An 18432-nucleotide genomic window follows, 5' to 3' on the forward strand; every position below is an offset into this window, starting at 1 on the left:
AGAGCAGGGCAGGGGAGATGAGACAGACTCGTGAACCCTTCCCTGAGTGCAAGATAATGACCAGGAGGAGGATGCTGAAGTGGAACAGGAGAACTAAGGCCTTCCAAGGTGCACGGATCTTTCATGAGCGCAAGGCAGTAGCCTGCAGGAGGCTATGGGCAGAGAAAGAGAACTGACAGCTCTTACTCCCAAGGTGCACACAAAATCTTCATTGAGTACACTACAGTGGCCTAATAAAGACTGAGGCAGGGAATTAAGGATTAGAAGGACCTCCTGAGGCTTGAAGATGCAGGATCAGAGCTAGAGTGTAAAGAAAACTCCTTAGTGAACCAAAAAGTTGTAAGAGAGTCAGAAGAAGAGGGAGACTTGGGTGCAGCCAGTGGGAGAGGGAGACGGCAGGGGGGTGGTTAGAAAGTGAAAGAGAGATTTATTTCCTATATTCTTACAACAAGCAACTAGGTGTAATACATAGATATTTGAAGTCTCACTGGTCTTAGATTTGAATCTCTGCTAAAAGGAATATCTTAATCTAACCCTCAAAATATATGAAGCCATTATCGGGGAACTGAATCTAAGTATAGTTGCGAAAAACACCCATATTCAATTCAACTGCATATTTAAATATTTAAATCTCACATACTACTGGTCAGACAGAGGAATGATTATGCTTTCTCTGGGAGAAAGCATATTTACTTCAGTCTTTAATTTTCTTACACAATGTTGTTTCACATACGATAAAAAATTAAGAAACATGAGAAGAAACAGAGAACTGTGACCCATGGACAAGAAAGGAAACAAACACAAGAGAAGAGACTCAGAAAATCTACATGTTTGACTTGGTAAAGAAAGACTTTAAATAACTATGAAAAAACATGTTAAAGTATATAATAAAAAAGGTAGATAACATACATGAACAAACAAGAGATTAACAAATGAGAGATTTCAGCAAGAAGATAAACTATTTGAAAAAGTGGAAATGTTATGAGAAAAATACAATATCAAAACAAGTAATTCATTCAATGGGCTTAATATCAGACTGAATACAGCAGAAGAAGAAAGGGTCAGTGGACATGAAGGTAGACTAATGACAAGTATCCAAACTGAAGTAGAGAAAGAGAAAGATCATTCAAGAACCACAGACTAATGTAAAAATAAATTTAATCTATGTGTAATTGGAATCCCAGAATGACAGGAGAGAGAATAAGACAGAGCATTATTTAAAAACATAATGGCATTGACATATATACAATACCAAATGTAAAATAGATAGCTAGTGAGAAGAAGCTGCATAGCAGAGGGAGATCAGCTCAGTGCTTTGTGACCACCTAGAGGGGTGGGATAGGGAAGGTGGAAGGGAGGCTCAAGAGGGAGGAGATATGCAGATATATGTATACATATAGATGATTAACTTTGTCATACAGCAGAAACTAACACAACATTGTAAAGCAATTATACTCTAATAAAGATGTAAAAAATAAATAAATAAAATGAGGAGTAGAAGGAAGCAAAAAAAAAAAAGACATAATGGCTGAGAATTTTCTAAAAATGGTGAAATGTATTAACCTACATATACAGTAAGCTCAGTGAAACCCGAATCAGGATAAACAAAAGAAATCCACACTTATGCCTATTATCATGAAACTGCGGAAAACTAAAGATAGAGAGAAAATCTTAAAAGTGTTTAGTTGGCAAGAATATTACTTGCAGGAAAACAATGATAAGAATGCCTTATTGCCAAAAGACAGAGGAATAACATCTTTAAACTGCTGAAAGGAAAAAGAGAATTGTCTGTCTATAATTCTCTATCCAGCAAAAAAATTTTTCAAGAATGAATTTGACAGAGAAGAATATACAATGAAGAAAAGATAATCTTTTCAATAAATGGTGTCAGGAAAACTGGACAGCTCATGCAAAACAATTAAACAGTTTTACACCATACACAAAAATCAACTAAAAAAATATTAAAGAATTGAATGTAAGACCTGAAACCATAAAAATACTAGAAGCAAACAGAGAAATAAAGCACCTTGACATTGATCTTGGCAATTTTTTTGGTGGCGGGGGGGTGGGTAGATTTGACACCAAAAGCAAAGGACGCAAAAGCAAAAATAAACAAGTGGAACTACATGAAACTAAAAAGCTTCTGCACAGCTAAGGAAACCATCAACATAATAAAAAGGATACCTGTGGAATGGGAGAAAATATTTGCAAATTATATATCTAATAAAGGGTTAGCATCCAGAATATATAGAGAATGCATACAATTCAATAGCAAAACAAAAAATCCAATTAAAAATGGTCACTACAAATAACTAAATTTCATTTCTTTTTATGGCTGAGTAATATTCCATTGTATATATGTGCCACAGACCTAGAGTCTGTCATACAGAGTGAAGTAAGTCAGAAAGAGAAAAACAAATACCATATGCTAACACATATATATGGAATCTAAGAAAAAAAAATGGTCATGAAGTACCTAGGGGTAAGACGGGAATAAAGACACAGACCTACTAGAGCATGGACTTGAGGATATGGGGAGGGGGAAGGGTAAGCTGTGACAAAGTGAGAGAGTGGCATGGACATATATATACTACCAAATGTAAAATAGATAGCTAGTGGGAAGCAGCCACATAGCACAGGGAGATCAGCTAGGTGGTGTCTGACCACCTAGATGGGTGGAATAGGGAGGGTGGGAGGGAGGGAGATGCAAGAGGGAAGAGATAAGAGAACATATGTATATGTATAACTGATTCACTTTGCTGTAAAGCAGAAACTAACACACCATTGTAAAGCAATTATACTCCAATAAAGATGTTAAAAAAAATGGTCAGAGGAACTAAATGGACATTTTTCCAAAGAAGACATACAAATGGCCAGCAGGTACATGAAAAGGTGATCAACATTACTAATCATCAAGGAAATGCAAGTCAAAACCACAATGAGATATCACCTCACACCTGTTAGAATGGCCATCATTAAAAGTACAAGAGAGGGGCTTCCCTGGTGGGAACCCCCATTAAAAGTACAAGAGAGGGGCTTCCCACAACCAAATTTAGACATACTAACTTTCTAACACTTTCTTGATTAATTGATAGAACATATTAAAAACAAAGTAAGAATACAGAAGATGTGAACATAATCTAATTGACCTAAGTGACAATTACATATATCAAAGAATGGCAGAACACACTTTCTTCTCAAGGGTACATCGAATATTTTTCAAAATATACCCTATGTTCAGGCTTCCCAGGTGATGCAGTGGTTGAGAGTCCGCCTGCCGATGCAGGGGACACGGGTTTGTGCCCCAGTCCGGGAAGATCCCACATGCCGCAGAGCGGCTGGGCCAGTGAGCCATGGCCGCTGAGCCTGCGCGTCTGGAGCCTGTGCTCCACGACGGGAGAGACCACAACAGTGAGAGGCCCGCATACCGAAAAAAAAAAAAAAAATACAAGAGATAAGAAGTGTTGGCAATAATGTGGAGGAAAAAACAACCCTTTATGAACTATTAGTAAGAATGTAAATTTATTCAGCCACTATGGAAAACAGTATGAAGTTTCCTAAAAAAATTAAAAATAGAATTACTATATGATCCAGAAATTCCGTTTCTGGGTAAATGTTCAAAGAAGACGCAATCACTTTCTGGAAAATATATATGTGCCTCCATTTTCTTTGCAGCATTGTTTACAGTAGACAAGACATGAAACAAACTAAGTATTCATGGACAGATGAATGTATAGAGAAAACGAGGTGTGCGCACATGTGTGTGTGTGTGTGTGTGTGTGAATAATGGGATATTATTCAGCCAGGGGCAAAAAAAAAGAAAATCCTGCCATTTGTGGCAACACAGATGGACCTTGAGGGCATTATGCTAAATGAGGTAAGTTGGACAGAGAAAGACAAATATTGTATGATCTCTCTTATATGTGGAATCTAAAAGAAACCAAGCTCATAGATACAGAAAACAGACTGGTGTTGCCAGAGGTTGGGTAAGAGGTGGACAAAAATAAATAAAGGTAATGAAGGTAAAATAAAGTCATTTTCAGATAGACAACAGCTGAGAAAATCTGTTTCTTGCAATATTTACTATAAGTAATAATAAGGAAACTTTCTCAGGCTGAAGGGAATTAATACTAGAAAAAAATCTTGATATGCAGGAAGGAATAAAGGGAACTAGAATGTGTATATATATATATATATATATATATATATACACACATATATGTGTGTGTATATATATATATACATATATATGTGTGTATATATATGCGTGTATATATATATATGCATATACATATACACACATATGTACAACATAAAAGGACTTTGAAAACTATTGTAATATACATTATATGTACAATAATGTTTACAATAGTTTAATATATAGCATTTAATATAAAATATAATAATAATATAATACACACAAATATTCATATATTTAAAATTGTACACACAGATATATAGTATAGGCAGTCCTCAATTTGCACAGTACTGCCTTGACTGAAACTTGTGTGTATCAGAACAATGTTCCCAGTTTGCACAGAACTTCAGTTACCAGACACCTGTGTAAAGTGAGTACACTTTTCCAATGTGCACAGGATTCAGATAATATGGTTTTATGCATAGTAAGAACTGTAATATATATAAAATATATAATATATGTATTTTTTGACCACCTTCATCCATTTTGTCCATCCCTCACCCCAACCTCTGGCAACCACCAACCTGTTTTCTGTATATATCATATATTATTTTAAAAAGACAACCGGCCATTAAAAGAAAAATAAATAGTCACATGTTGTAGGGTTTGTAGTATATAGAGAGGTAAAATAAATGGCAACAATAGCACAGACAGTGTGAGGAGTCTAAATGGAATTACATTGTTGAAAAGCTCTTATATTATTCATGAAGTAGGTAGGATATTCGACGTAAATGTTGCTAAATTAAAGATGCATATTGTAATCTGTAGAGCAGCCATAATAAAATTAAGGAGCTATAAATTAAAAACCATACAGAAGGGCTCCCCTGGTGGCACAGTTGTTGAGAGTCCACCTGCCGATGCAGGGGACATGGGTTTGTGCCCTGGTCCGTGAAGATCCCACATGCCACAGAGTGGCTAGGCCCGTGAGCCATAGCCGCTGAGCCTGCATGTCTGGAGCCTGTGCTCTGCAACGGGAGATGCCACAACAGTGAGAGGCCCATGTACAGCGAAAAAAAAAAAAATACAGAAGATAAAATTTAATACTAAAATATTTGATTAATCCTAACTGGAAAACAAAAAAATAGGTGGCATACATAGAAAACAAATATCAATACAGTCACCTTATATCCTAGTCTATCATTAATTACATTAAATGTTAACTATTTCATGAAAAAGGAAGAAATTAGCAGAAATGATTAATAAATCACCACTTAACTGTGATTGTTAATTTTATGTGTGAACTTGACTGGGGCACATGGTGGCCAGACTTGGTCAAACATTATTCTGGGTGTTTCTGTGAAGCTGTTTTAGATAAGATTAGCATTTAAATCAGTAGACTAAGGCATATTATCATCCATAATGTGGATGGGCCTCACCTAATCAGTTGAATGACTGAATAGAGCAAAAAGACTGATCCTCCCCCCAAGTAAAAGTGAATTATTTCTGCCTAATGGCCTTTGAACTGGGACATTGGTTTTTTGCCTCCCTTTGGACTTGAACTGAAACAACAGCTCTGACTAGGTTTCAAGCCTGCTGGCTTTCAGATTGGAATTACACCATTAGCTCTGCTGGTTCTCAGCCCTTCAAACTCATACTGGAATTAAACCATTTGCTCTTCTGGGTCTCCTGCCTGACGACTGACCCTGCAGATCTTGGGACTTGCCAGCCTCCATAATCACATGAGACAATTCTTTATAATTAATCTATAAATTAAATAAAATATATGGACTTCCCTGGTGGTCCAGTGGTTAAGACTGTTTCTCTGGAGAACCCTAATATACTTAGTATATCTTATTTATCAAAACACACCTTAAATATGATGAACTGGGTTAAAAGTTTAAAAGATGCATATAAATAGGATTTCCAATTTACTAAGCATAAAAGCTAATGTGACTCTGTTAATATCAGACAGAGTAGACTTCAAGAGAAGGGGTATTTATAGAGCTAAGGGGGACATTTCACAAGGATAAAAGTGCCAGTTTATCAAAAATACATAACATACACATAATGTGTGTTCCAGTAAAAGTTCTTATAATATATTAGATTAAATTCCTTAACTATGGGGAGAAATAGACAAATCCACAACCAAATTTAGACATACTAACTTTCTAACACTTTCTTGATTAATTGATAGAACATATTAAAAACAAAGTAAGAATACAGAAGATGTGAACATAATCTAATTGACCTAAGTGACAATTACATATATCAAAGAATGGCAGAACACACTTTCTTCTCAAGGGTACATCGAATATTTTTCAAAATATACCCTATGTTCAGGCTTCCCAGGTGGTGCAGTGGTTGAGAGTTCACCTGCCAATGCAGGGGACACGAGTTCATGCACCGAACCGGGAAGATCCCACATGCCATGGAGCAGCTAGGCCCATGAGCCATGGTTGCTGAGCCTGTGTGTCCGGAGCCTGTGATCTGCAATGGGAGAGGCCACAATGGTGAGAGAGGCCCGTGTACCGCATCAAAAACCTGGGAAGCCTATATATATATATATATATATATATATATATATATATATATATACCCTATGTTGGAAACTACATGCAAGTCTTAATACATTTAAAATAACTGAAATAATATTGGCCATATTCTTTGATCACAGATAACAGTGGAATTAAATTAATAATTAATCCTATGAAAATATGTATAAGATATCCAAATGTTTGGAAATTAAACATCATATTTCCAAATAACCCATAAATCGAACAAAAAATTCAAAGAAAAGTATAAAATATTTTGAAATGAATGATAAAAATTATAATAAAAACATTGTTTCTACAGTAAGGCTGAAAGATAAATTTGTAGATTTAATTACCTATACTACAAAAGAGGATATATTTAAAATAAATTACCTAAACTTGCATGTTAACAAATATAGAAAAAGAATAAATCAAAATTAAAGTAGAAGAATGAATAGAATAGAAATAAGACCTGAAATAAATGAAATAGAAAACAGACCAACAATGGTGACGATTACACAAGTCAATAATTTATTGTTTGAAAAGAGTATAAAAATGGGTAACCCCTAGAAATACTAATTAAAGAAGAAAGAAAACAAAAGAGAAAGAACAAATTACTCATGTCAGGAATAAAAGAGAGACAATACTACATATTATACAGACATGAAAAGGATATTAAAGGAATATTTTGTTAATCTCCATTTAATAAAAAGAAATCGTTAACTTAAAGCCATTTAACAAATAGCAGATTGTTAACTGTTAATAAAGGTAGATTGATAACTGTAAGTTGACAACTTAGATGAAATGGAAAAATCCTTAAAAACAAAAATTACCCAAACTGGCAAATGAGAAAACAGAAAATCTGAACAATGTGATTTCTATTAAAATCAACAAGAAAAAGACAACCCAGTTGGAGATTGGTTCAAGATGGCAGAGTAGAAGGACGTGTGCTCACTCCCTCTTGCGAGAGCACGGAATTGCAACTAACTGAATAATCATCAACAGGAAGACACTGGAACTCACTAAAATAAATACCCCACATCCAAATAAAAAGGAGAAGCCACAAGGAGAGAGTAGGAGGGGTGCAATCACAATAAAATCAAATTCCATAACTGCTGGGGGGGTGACACAAGATGGCGAACAACTTATACCACAGAAACCCCAACTGGAGTGAAGGTTCTGAGCCCCATGTCAGGCTACCCAACCTGGGGGTCTGGCAACCGGAGGGGGAATTCCTAGCGAATCAAACTTTGAAGGCTAGTGGGACGTGATTGTAGGACTTTGACAGGACTGGGGGAAACAGAAACTCCACTCTTGGAGGGCACACACAAAATAGTGTGTGCATCGGGACCCAGGGGAATGAGCAGTGACCCCATAGAAGACTGAACCTGACCTACCTGCTAGTATTGAAGGGTCTCCTGCAGAGGTGGGAGGTGGCTGTGGCTCACCATGAGGACAAGGACACTGGCAGCAGAAGTTCTGGGAAGTATTCCTTGGCGTGAGCCCTCCCAGAGTCTGCCATTAGCCCCAACAAAGAGCCAGGTAGTCTCCAGTGTTTGGTCGCCTCAGGCCAATCAACCAACAAGGAGGGAACCCAGCCCCAGCCATCATCAGAAAAGTGGACTAAAGTTTTACTGAGCTCTGCTCAACAAAGCAACAACCAGCTCTACTCATCACCAGTTCTTCCCATCAGGAAACTTGCACAAGCCTCTTAGATAGCCTCATCCACAAGAGGGCAGACAGCAGAAGCTGCAGTTCTGCAGCCTATGGAACAAAAAACACACTCACAGAAAGATAGACAAGATGAAAAGGCAAAGGGCTATGTACCAGATGAAGGAACAAGATAAAACCTCAGAAAAACAACTAAATGAAGTGGAGATATGAAAACTTCCAGGAAAAGAATTCAGAATAATGATAGTGAAGATGATCCAGGACCTCGGGAAAAGAATGGAGGCAAAGATCAACAAGATGCAAGAAATGTTTAACAAAGACCTAGAAGAATTAAAGAACAAACAAACAGAGATGAACAATAAAATAACTGAAATGAAAAATACAGTAGAAGCAATCAACAGCAGAATAACTGAGACAGAAAAAACGGATAAATGACCTGGAAGACAGAATAGTGGAATTCACAGCTGCAAAACAGAATAAAGAAAAAAGAATGAAAAGAAATGAAGACAGTCTAAGAGACTTCTGGGACAACATTAAACTCAACAAGATTTGCATTATATGGTTACCAGAAGAAGAAGAGAGAGAAAGGATCTGAGAAAATATGTCAAGAGATTATAGTCAAAAACTTCCCTAACACGGGAAAGGACAGCCACCCAAGTCCAGGAAATGCAGAGAGTCCCAGGCAGGATAAACCCAAGGAGAAAAATGCTGAGAAACATAGTAATCAAATTGACAAAAATTAAAGACAAAGAAAAATTATTGAAAGCAACAAGAGAAAAGCGATAAATAACATACAAGGGAAATTCCATAAGGTTAACAGCTGACTCCTCAGCAGAAACTCTCCAAGCCAGAAGGGAGTGGCATGATATACTTAAAGTGATGAAATGGAAGAACCTACAACCAAGATTACTCTACCCAGCAAGGAGCTCATTCAGAGCTCATTCAGAGGAATCAAAAGTTTTACAGACAAGGAAAAGCTAAGAGAACTTAGCACCATCAAACCAGCTTTAAAATAAATGCTAAAGGAACTTCTCTAAATGGGAAACACAAGACAAGAAAAGAACCTACAAAAACAAACCAAAACAATTAAGAAAATGGTAATAGGAACATACATAATGATAATTACCTTAAACATGAATGGATTAAAAGCTCCAACCAAAAGACACAGGCTTGCTGAATGAATACAAAAACAAGACCCATATATATGCTGTCTACAAGAGACCGACTTCAGACCTAGGGACATGTACAGACTGAAAGTGAGGGGATGGAAAAGGTATTCCATGCAAATGGAAATCAAAAGAAAGCTGGAGTAGCAATACTCATAGCAGATAAAATAGACTTTAAAATAAAGAATGTTACAAGAGACACTGAAGGACACGACATAATGATCAAGGGATCAATCCAAGAAGAAGATATAACAATTAAAAATATATATGCACCCAACATAGGAGCACCTCAATACATAAGGCAACTGCTAACAGCTATAAAAGAAGAAATTGACAGTAACACAATAATAGCGAGGGACTTTAACTCCTCACTTACACCAATGGACAGATCATCCAAATAGAAAAGTAATAAGGAAAAACAAGCTTTATTTTTTTAACATCTTTATTGGAGTATAATTGCTTTACAATGGTGTGTTAGTTTCTGCTTTACAACAAAATGAATCAGTTATATATATACATATGTTCCCATATCTCTTCCCTCTTGTGTCTCCCTCCCTCCCACCCTCCCTATCCCACCCCTCCAGGCAATCACAAAGCACAGAGCTGATCTCCCTGTGCTATGCGGCTGCTTCCCACTAGCTATCTACCTTACGTTTGGTAGTGTATATATGTCCATGCCTCTCTCTCACTTTGTCACAGCTTACCCTTCCCCCTCCCCATATCTTCAAGTCCAATTTCTAGTAGGTCTGTGTCTTTATTCCTGTCTTACGCCTAGATTCTTCATGACATTTTTTTTCTTAAATTCCGCATATATGCGTTAGCATACGGTATTTGTCTCTCTCTTTCTGACTTACTTCAATCTGTATGACAGACTCTAGGTCTATCCACCTCATTACAAATAGCTCAATTTTGTTTCTTTTTATGGCTGAGTAATATTCCATTGTATATATGTACCACAATTTCTTTATCCATTCATCCAATGATGGACACTTAGGTTGTTTCCATCTCCGGGCTATTGTAAATAGAGCTGCAATGAACATTTTGGTACATGACTCTTTTTGAATTATGGTTTTCTCAGGGTATATGCCCAGTAGTGGGATTGCTGGGTCATATGGTAGTTCTATTTGTAGTTTTTTAAGGAATCTCCATACTGTTCTACACAGTGGCTGTATCAATTTACATTCCCACCAACAGTGCAAGAGGGTACCCTTTTCTCCACACCCTCTCCAGCATTTATTGTTTCCAGATTTTTTGATGATGCCCATTCTGACGGGTGTGAGATGATGTCTCATTGTAGTTTTGATTTTCATTTCTCTAATGATTAGTGATGTTGAGCATTCTTTCATGTGTTTGTTGGCAGTCTGTATATCTTCTTTGGAGAAATATCTATTTAGGTCTTCTGCCCATTTTTGGATTGGGTTGTTTGTTTTTTGGTTATTAAGCTGCATGAGCTGCTTATAAATTTTGGAGATTAGCTTTAAATGACACAATAGACCAGATAGATTTAATTGATATTTATAGGACATTTCATCCAAAAACAGCAGATTACACTTTCTTCTCAAATGGATCATGGAACATGCACATGGAACATTCTCCAGGATAGATCACATCTTGGGTCACAAATCAAGCCTCAGTAAGTTTAAGAAAATTGAAATAATATCAAGCATCTTTTCTGACCACAACACTATGAGAGTAAAAATCAGTTACAAGCACAAAAACAGAATTATAGATCAATGGAACAGGATTGAAAGCCCAAAGATAAACCCACGCACCTAGGGTCAACTAATCTTTGACAAAGGAGACAAGGATATAAAATGGAGAAGAGAGTCTCTTCAATAACTGGTGTTCAGAAAACTGGACAGCTACATGTAAAAGAATGAAATTAGAACACTTCCTAACACCATACACAAAAATAAACTCAAAATGGATTAATGACCTAAATGTAACACCGGACACTATAAAACTCTTAGAAGAAAACATTGAAAGAACACTCTTTGACATAAATCACAGCAAGATCTTTTTTGATCCACCTCCTAGAGTAATGGAAATAAAAACAAAAATAAACAAATTGGACATAATGAAACTTAAAAGCTTTTGCACAGCAAAGGAAACTACAAACAAGACATAAAGACAACCCTCAGAATGGAAGAAAATATTTGCAAATGAATCAACGGACAAAGGATTAATCTCCAAAATAAAAAACAACTCCTGCTACTCAATATTAAATAAACAAACAACCGAATCCAAAAATGTGCAGAAGACCTAATAGACATTTCTCCAAAGAAGATATACAGAGGGCCAAGAAGCACATGAAAAGCTGCTCAACATCACTAATTATTAGAGAAATGCAAATCAAAACTAGAATGAGGTATCACCTCACAACTGTTAGAATGGGCATCATCAGAAAAATCTAAAAACAACAAATGCTGGAGAGGGTGTGGAGAAAAGGGAACTCTCTTGCACTGTTGGTGGGAATGTAAATTGATACAGCCACTATGGAGAACAATATGGAGTTTCCCTAAAAAACTAAAAATAGAATTACCATATGTTCCAGCAATCCCACTACTGGGCATATACCCAGAGAAATCCATAATTCAAAAAGACACATGCCTGCCGATCTTCACTGCAACACTATTTACCATAGCCAGGTCATGGAAGCAACCTAAATGCCCATCGATAGACAAATGAATAAAGAAGTAGTACATATATACAATGGAATATTACTCAGCTATAAAAAGGAACGAATTTGGGTCATTTGTATAGATGTGGATGGATCTAGAGACTGTCATACAGAATGAAGTAAGTCAGAAAGAGAAAAACAAATATCGTATATTAACACATATATGTGGAACCTAGAAAAGTACAAATGAACCGGTTTGCAGGGCAGAAATTGAGACAGAGATGTAGAGAACAAACGTATTGACGCCAAGGGGGGAAGTGGTGGGGGAGTGGTACTGTGATGAATTGGGAGATTGGGATTGACATATATACACTAATATGTGTAAAATGGATAACTACTAAGAACCTGCTGTATAAAAAAATAAACAAAATTCTTAAATTAAAAAAAAAGACAGGGCTTCGCTGGTGGCACAGTGGTTGAGAGCCTGCCTGCTGATGCAGGGGACACGGGTTCGTGCCCCAGTCCGGGCAGATCCCACATGCCGCGGAGCGGCTGGGCTCGTGGGCCATGACTGCTGAGCCTGTGCATCTGGAGCCTGTGCTCCACAACGGGAGAGGCCACAACAGTGAGAGGCCCGCGTACCCCCCCCCAAAAAAGGCAACCCAATTAATAAATGGGAAAGAGAATGAAATGCACAAAGATGATATACAAATGGTCTCAAAATACAGCCACTTTGGAAGTCAGTTTTGGTAGCTTCTTACAAAACTAAATATACTCTTATCATACAATCCAGCAATTTTGCTCCCTGGTATTCATGCAAATGAGTTGAAAATGTATGTCGGCAAAGAAATCTTCATGCAAATGTTTATAACAGCTTTATTCATATGTGTCCAAACTTGGATGCTACCAACATGTCCTACAATAGGTGAGTGCTAATAAACTATGGCACCTCCACACAGTAGAATGTTATGCCAAGATAAAAAGAAATGAATCACCTATCCACGGATGTTTATGGAAGCTCTATTCATATTTGCCAAAATTTGGAAGCAACAGAGGTGTCCTTTCATAGGTGAATGGATAAACTGTGGTACATCCAGACAATGGAATATTATTCAGTGCTAAAAATGAAGTAAGCTATCAAGCCATGATAGCTTGGAGAAATCTTAATTGCATATTAGTAGGGGAAAAAAATCCAATCTGAAAAGTTTACATATTGTGTGATTCCAAGTATATGACATTCTGGAAAAGGCAAAACTATGGAGATCTTAAAAAGGGGGTTTGGGGGGAGGTAGGGTTTGCCTGGGGGTTTGCCGGGGGTTAGGACGGAAGTAGGGTGAATAGCAGAGCACAGAGGATTTTTAGGGTATTGAAATTATTCTGTATGTCATGAAGGTGGATACATGTCATTATACATTTGTCAAAACCCACAGAATGTATAACCCCTAGAGGGAAACTTAATATAAACTACAGACTTTGTATGATAATGATGTGTCTGTAGGTTCATGGATTATAACTCATGACCCTCTGGTGCAGGATGTTGATATTGTGAGAAGTTGTGTATGAGTGTGGGACGGGCAAAGATTATATGAGAATTCTCAATTTTGCCCTCAATTTTTTGGAAGCCTACAGCTGCTCAAAACTTATCTATTAATAGGGCTTCCCTGGTGGCACAGTGGTTGAGAGTCCGCCTGCCGATGCAGGGGACCCGGGTTCGTGCCCCGTTCCGGGATGATCCCACATGCCACAGAGCAGCTGGGCCCGTGAGCCATAGCCGCTGAGCCTGCGCGTCCGGAGCCTGTGCTCCGCAACGGGAGAGGCCACAGCAGTGAGAGGCCCGCGTATCACAAAAAAAGAAAAAAAAATTATATTAATAAACAAGCATACAGACAAACAAAAATACGATACAACCATTTCTCACCCACTAGAAAGCTTAAAATCAAAATGGCCAATTACATCAATTTTGGCAAGGATTTGGAGCAAATAGAACTCTCATACATTGCTAAGAGGAGTACAAAATGGTACAATCACAATTTCACATCTGCTAGGATGACCAAAATAAAAATGACTGACAATACAAAATCTTGTAAGGCTGTCAAGCACGTGGAATTCTCATAAGTTCTGGAAGAGTGTATGTAAAACATTCTAACCCAATGGTGGAGAACTGTTGCAGTTCCTTATAAATACACACGTATCTACTTTATGAACCAGTCATCCAGTCTGACATTTACACAAGATACATGAACATGTACTTTAAAAAGAAGAAATTTAGAAGAATTTTCAAAGCAGTCTTTTTTTATACTAGCCCCAAATTGTAAATGTCTCAATGTCAACAGGTAATAGATAAACAAACTGTGCAGTAAATAAAGTTGGAGTTCTAGTTGGCATCAGTAAGTAGCAAACTTCTGATACATGCAATATGTTTAAATCTAAAAAAAAAAGTTGAATCCAGACACAAAAAGAGTATACACTATACTGATCAGATTTATATGAAATTCAAGAACAGGTAAAACTGATATATGGTGAAAGAAATCAGAAAGCAGCTCCCTTTGCACATGAAAAGATGCTCAACATCTCTATTAGAGAAATGCAAATCAAAATTACAATGAGGTCTCACCTCACACCAGTCAGAATAACCATCATCAAAAAGTCTACAAATAACAAATGTTGGAGAGGGTGTGGAGAAAAGGGAACCCTCCTACACTGTCGTTGGGTTGGTGCAGGCACTATGGAAAACAGTATGGAGTTTTCTTAAAAAAACTAAAAATAGAGTTTCCATTTGATCCAGCAATCCCACTCCTGGGCATCTATCTGGAGAAAACTCTAATTCGAAAAGATACATGCACCCCAATGTTCACAGCAGCACTATTTACAAGAGCCAGGACATGGAAACAACCCTTGTGCCCATCGACAGATGAACGGATAAAGAAGTTTGGTTGTGTGTATATGTGTGTGTGCATATATATATATATATATATATATATACACACACACACACACACATATATACAGATACACACACAATGGAATATTACTCAGTCATAAAAAATAATCAAATTTGCAGCAACATGGATGGACCTAGAGATTATCATATGAAGTGAAGTAAATCAAAGATAAATATCATATGATATCACTTATATGTGGAATCTAAAAAAGTAATACAAATGAATCTATATACAAAACAGAAACGGACTCACAGACATAAAAATCAAACTTACAGCTACCAAAGGGGAGAGGGTGGTGGGGAAGGGATAAATCAGGAGTATGGGGTTAACAGATACAAACTACTCTATATAAAATAGATAAGCAACAAGGATTTATTGTTTAGCACAGGGAACTATATTCAATATCTTATAATAACTGATAATGGAAAATAATATTAAAAAATAGCAGTTGCCTTTGGAGGTGAAGGAATTGACTGGAAAAGGGCACATGGACATTTATTTGGTAAAGAAAGTGCTCTTCATCTTGTTTTGACAGATGGTTACTTGGTGACAAAGTTCATTTAACAGAATGCTGTATATCTATGCATTTAACTGTATGTTAATTATGTCTTAAATTTTTTAAAAAAGTTTTGGCAACGCTGGTGTAATGGCCAAGAAAGCTCCCTTTGGCAACAAATAGATTTGGCTTCAATTCCAGAATCTGCTATAGATTTCCAGATTTGTGACAAGTTAATTACCATCCTGAGCCTCAATTTCTTGATGTGTAAAATGGGGCCAAACACTTGTGGATTTTGTGAGGAATGTACAGTGTTTGACAGCTTTTAGGGTGGTATTTGGTCAAATAATCACCATTCAATAAATAGTAGTTACACAATTTTAATGAATCTCTCACAATTCTTCTTTCAAATGCCTTGTACTTCTGACATATCCTGTTTTTGTTTTTCTTTTTTCTTTTAGTGCTCTATTTGTTCGCTCATGAATCTCCCACACCTTTGGATTTGTTTTTCTTTTCATTGCTGTTACCAGCATCACACCCTTACCCCCACACTCCAAGCAGAAGTAAGTACTCAGTTATTTGCATCAACTATAACCAATATGAATTTTAAACAATGCAAACAACAATACTTTATTGCACTAAAAATAGCATATTCGTATCCCTCTGTGTCTATAAGATCCAATGTCAGATTTTTCTCTGTACATAGCACCATGTCAGGCACATACTAAATCCTTAATAAAAGGCATTTCATAAGTAAATAATTTTAGACTTTGTGAAAATCGTAACTATTTTACTCACTTATCAATATTTACACCAAGTCTAACAGCTATCGAGGAGTGAAAGATGGGCGCTTCTAGTGCTAATCTTACACTTTCATTCACTAGCTCCTTACTGAACACTCAGAATGATCTGGGGATAGAAGAGTAAGCAAAACAAGGCTCCAGTCTCTATTCTTTCCATGTTGCAGACAATAAAGAAATGGACAAATTCTTCATACATCTGGCTCAGTGATTTTCCTATTCCTGTTTGTCTCGCCTCATTTCTCCTTCCCCCAATCTTTTCCATTACTTGTGTTATCCTTTTGTTATATACTTATGCAAATACTGAAAACTCCTTTCTAATTAGAAGACAGACACCTACATTCCATGGATGTTTTGTATATACATATATATATATGTGTGTGTGTGTGTGTGTGTCTTTTATTTTCTATGCACCTTGGATTTTTAAGCTGTTTCATGGAGAAGGAAGGGAAGGGAATTTGACAACACTTGGATCAGAGGTATGGAGATGGGAGAGCATATGCACAAAAGGGTGGTGGGACCCTCAGGAAGCTAGAACATTCCACAAGGAGAAGAGGGGTTTTTGGAGACCTATTTAAAGCTTGTAGTTCAAACCCACTAGACTCAGGACATTATTGGGTTTTGCTTTTATCAATATTAAAACAGTCGACCTTCACAAAGGGGCTATATGTCACTCGATTCCTCAGGTGTTACTGACATTGGGAATAGGAAATTTGTCAGTAGCTAGATCATCAAGTGGCCTGGGTCTGAGAGCACTGATTGTCCAAAACAGGCAGATGTATTTTCCAGGGAAGAATAAACCCGATTCACCCACCATTACTGTACCCAGCAGAACCACTGGATTCTCATACCCCAATTTTTCTCAGATAGTTCAATAACATTAACCAAAGAGTTGCAAAGGTGCTACCTTGACTACCTTCCATTTATAATGACACCTACATTGCCCACCCCTTCATAATTCCTGATAATTTGCTTTTGGCTTCTGTATCATCCGTGGGTATAAACTGGGCCTCCTTTGACATAATGGATTTGGTGGGGGTTGACGTTGTGAGGCAGTGCTATTCATTAAGCTCCAACCTCCGTGAGAACAATTGGGCCCTGCTGGTAACCATTTACTGTGTGGGATGATCCACAGCATGGTGGACCAAAAGCTAAATCCACCATAATCCTGAAAAAAAAAATGGTTAGTGGGAGAACTTGATCTCTGATGAATTTATATATTAGAATTAGAGGAGGAAAAAGTGCTTTATTGAGGGTAGAAATGTCATAGGCTGAAAAATAAACTGATTTTTCCCAAAGCCATCCACAGCCAGCAACTGTTATGTGACAAGGTTGGTAATAGGGGAACATGAGGGTTATGGGTCCAGAGTTGGCGCCCATGAAGTCGTTAGCTCTAAACCCCATCAAACTGAGAACTCTTATATGGATTGACTATTATTAACCTACAGGAGGGATCTGAAACCATGAGACATGGAATATCCATTCTGTATAAGCATCTTTCTGGGGTTATATAGGCATGACACATCAACAGCCACCAGGGAAGAGCTGCTGGTCTCTGAAAAGAAGATGTTCCTGGGGGATAACAACTCATTTCTCATCCCTTCAATTGCCAGAAAAACTACTGAAACCTCACTCCCAAATTATTATTTCATTATTTAAGGCAATAGTAAACTTGGGAGTGTGTATATGCCTTCACTGGGATTCATAAATTATCAAATTTGAGGAGGAGTGGGGTGTAGCCTTCATCATTCTCGTCTGCCCCCTTGTGGCATCTTTCATGGTTTTTTTTTGTCACTCCAGACTCTTGCCCTAGGCTGCAAATAGCCTCTTCTAAACTAAACATCTTTGATATTTAGTATGTTGTACATTTCCAGAAAACTACCCAACTAGAGCTGAGACTGTCATTTCCTTTCATCATGAAGTAGTATGGTGTTACTCAATACATTTGATGTCTTCTGCTTTATCTGTTAATACATTGTTTGTCTAATTTTTAAACTGATTTGGCTGAGTAGATGTCCCCCCAATTCTGTGTGTTACTCTTCATCTGTTTTTCCCGTATATGAACCAT

This window comes from Aethalodelphis obliquidens, unplaced genomic scaffold (genome assembly GCF_003676395.1).
Source record: "Aethalodelphis obliquidens isolate GAN/ISIS:26980383/991018 unplaced genomic scaffold, ASM367639v1 scaffold134, whole genome shotgun sequence".
Taxonomy (NCBI): Eukaryota; Metazoa; Chordata; class Mammalia; order Artiodactyla; family Delphinidae; genus Aethalodelphis; species Aethalodelphis obliquidens.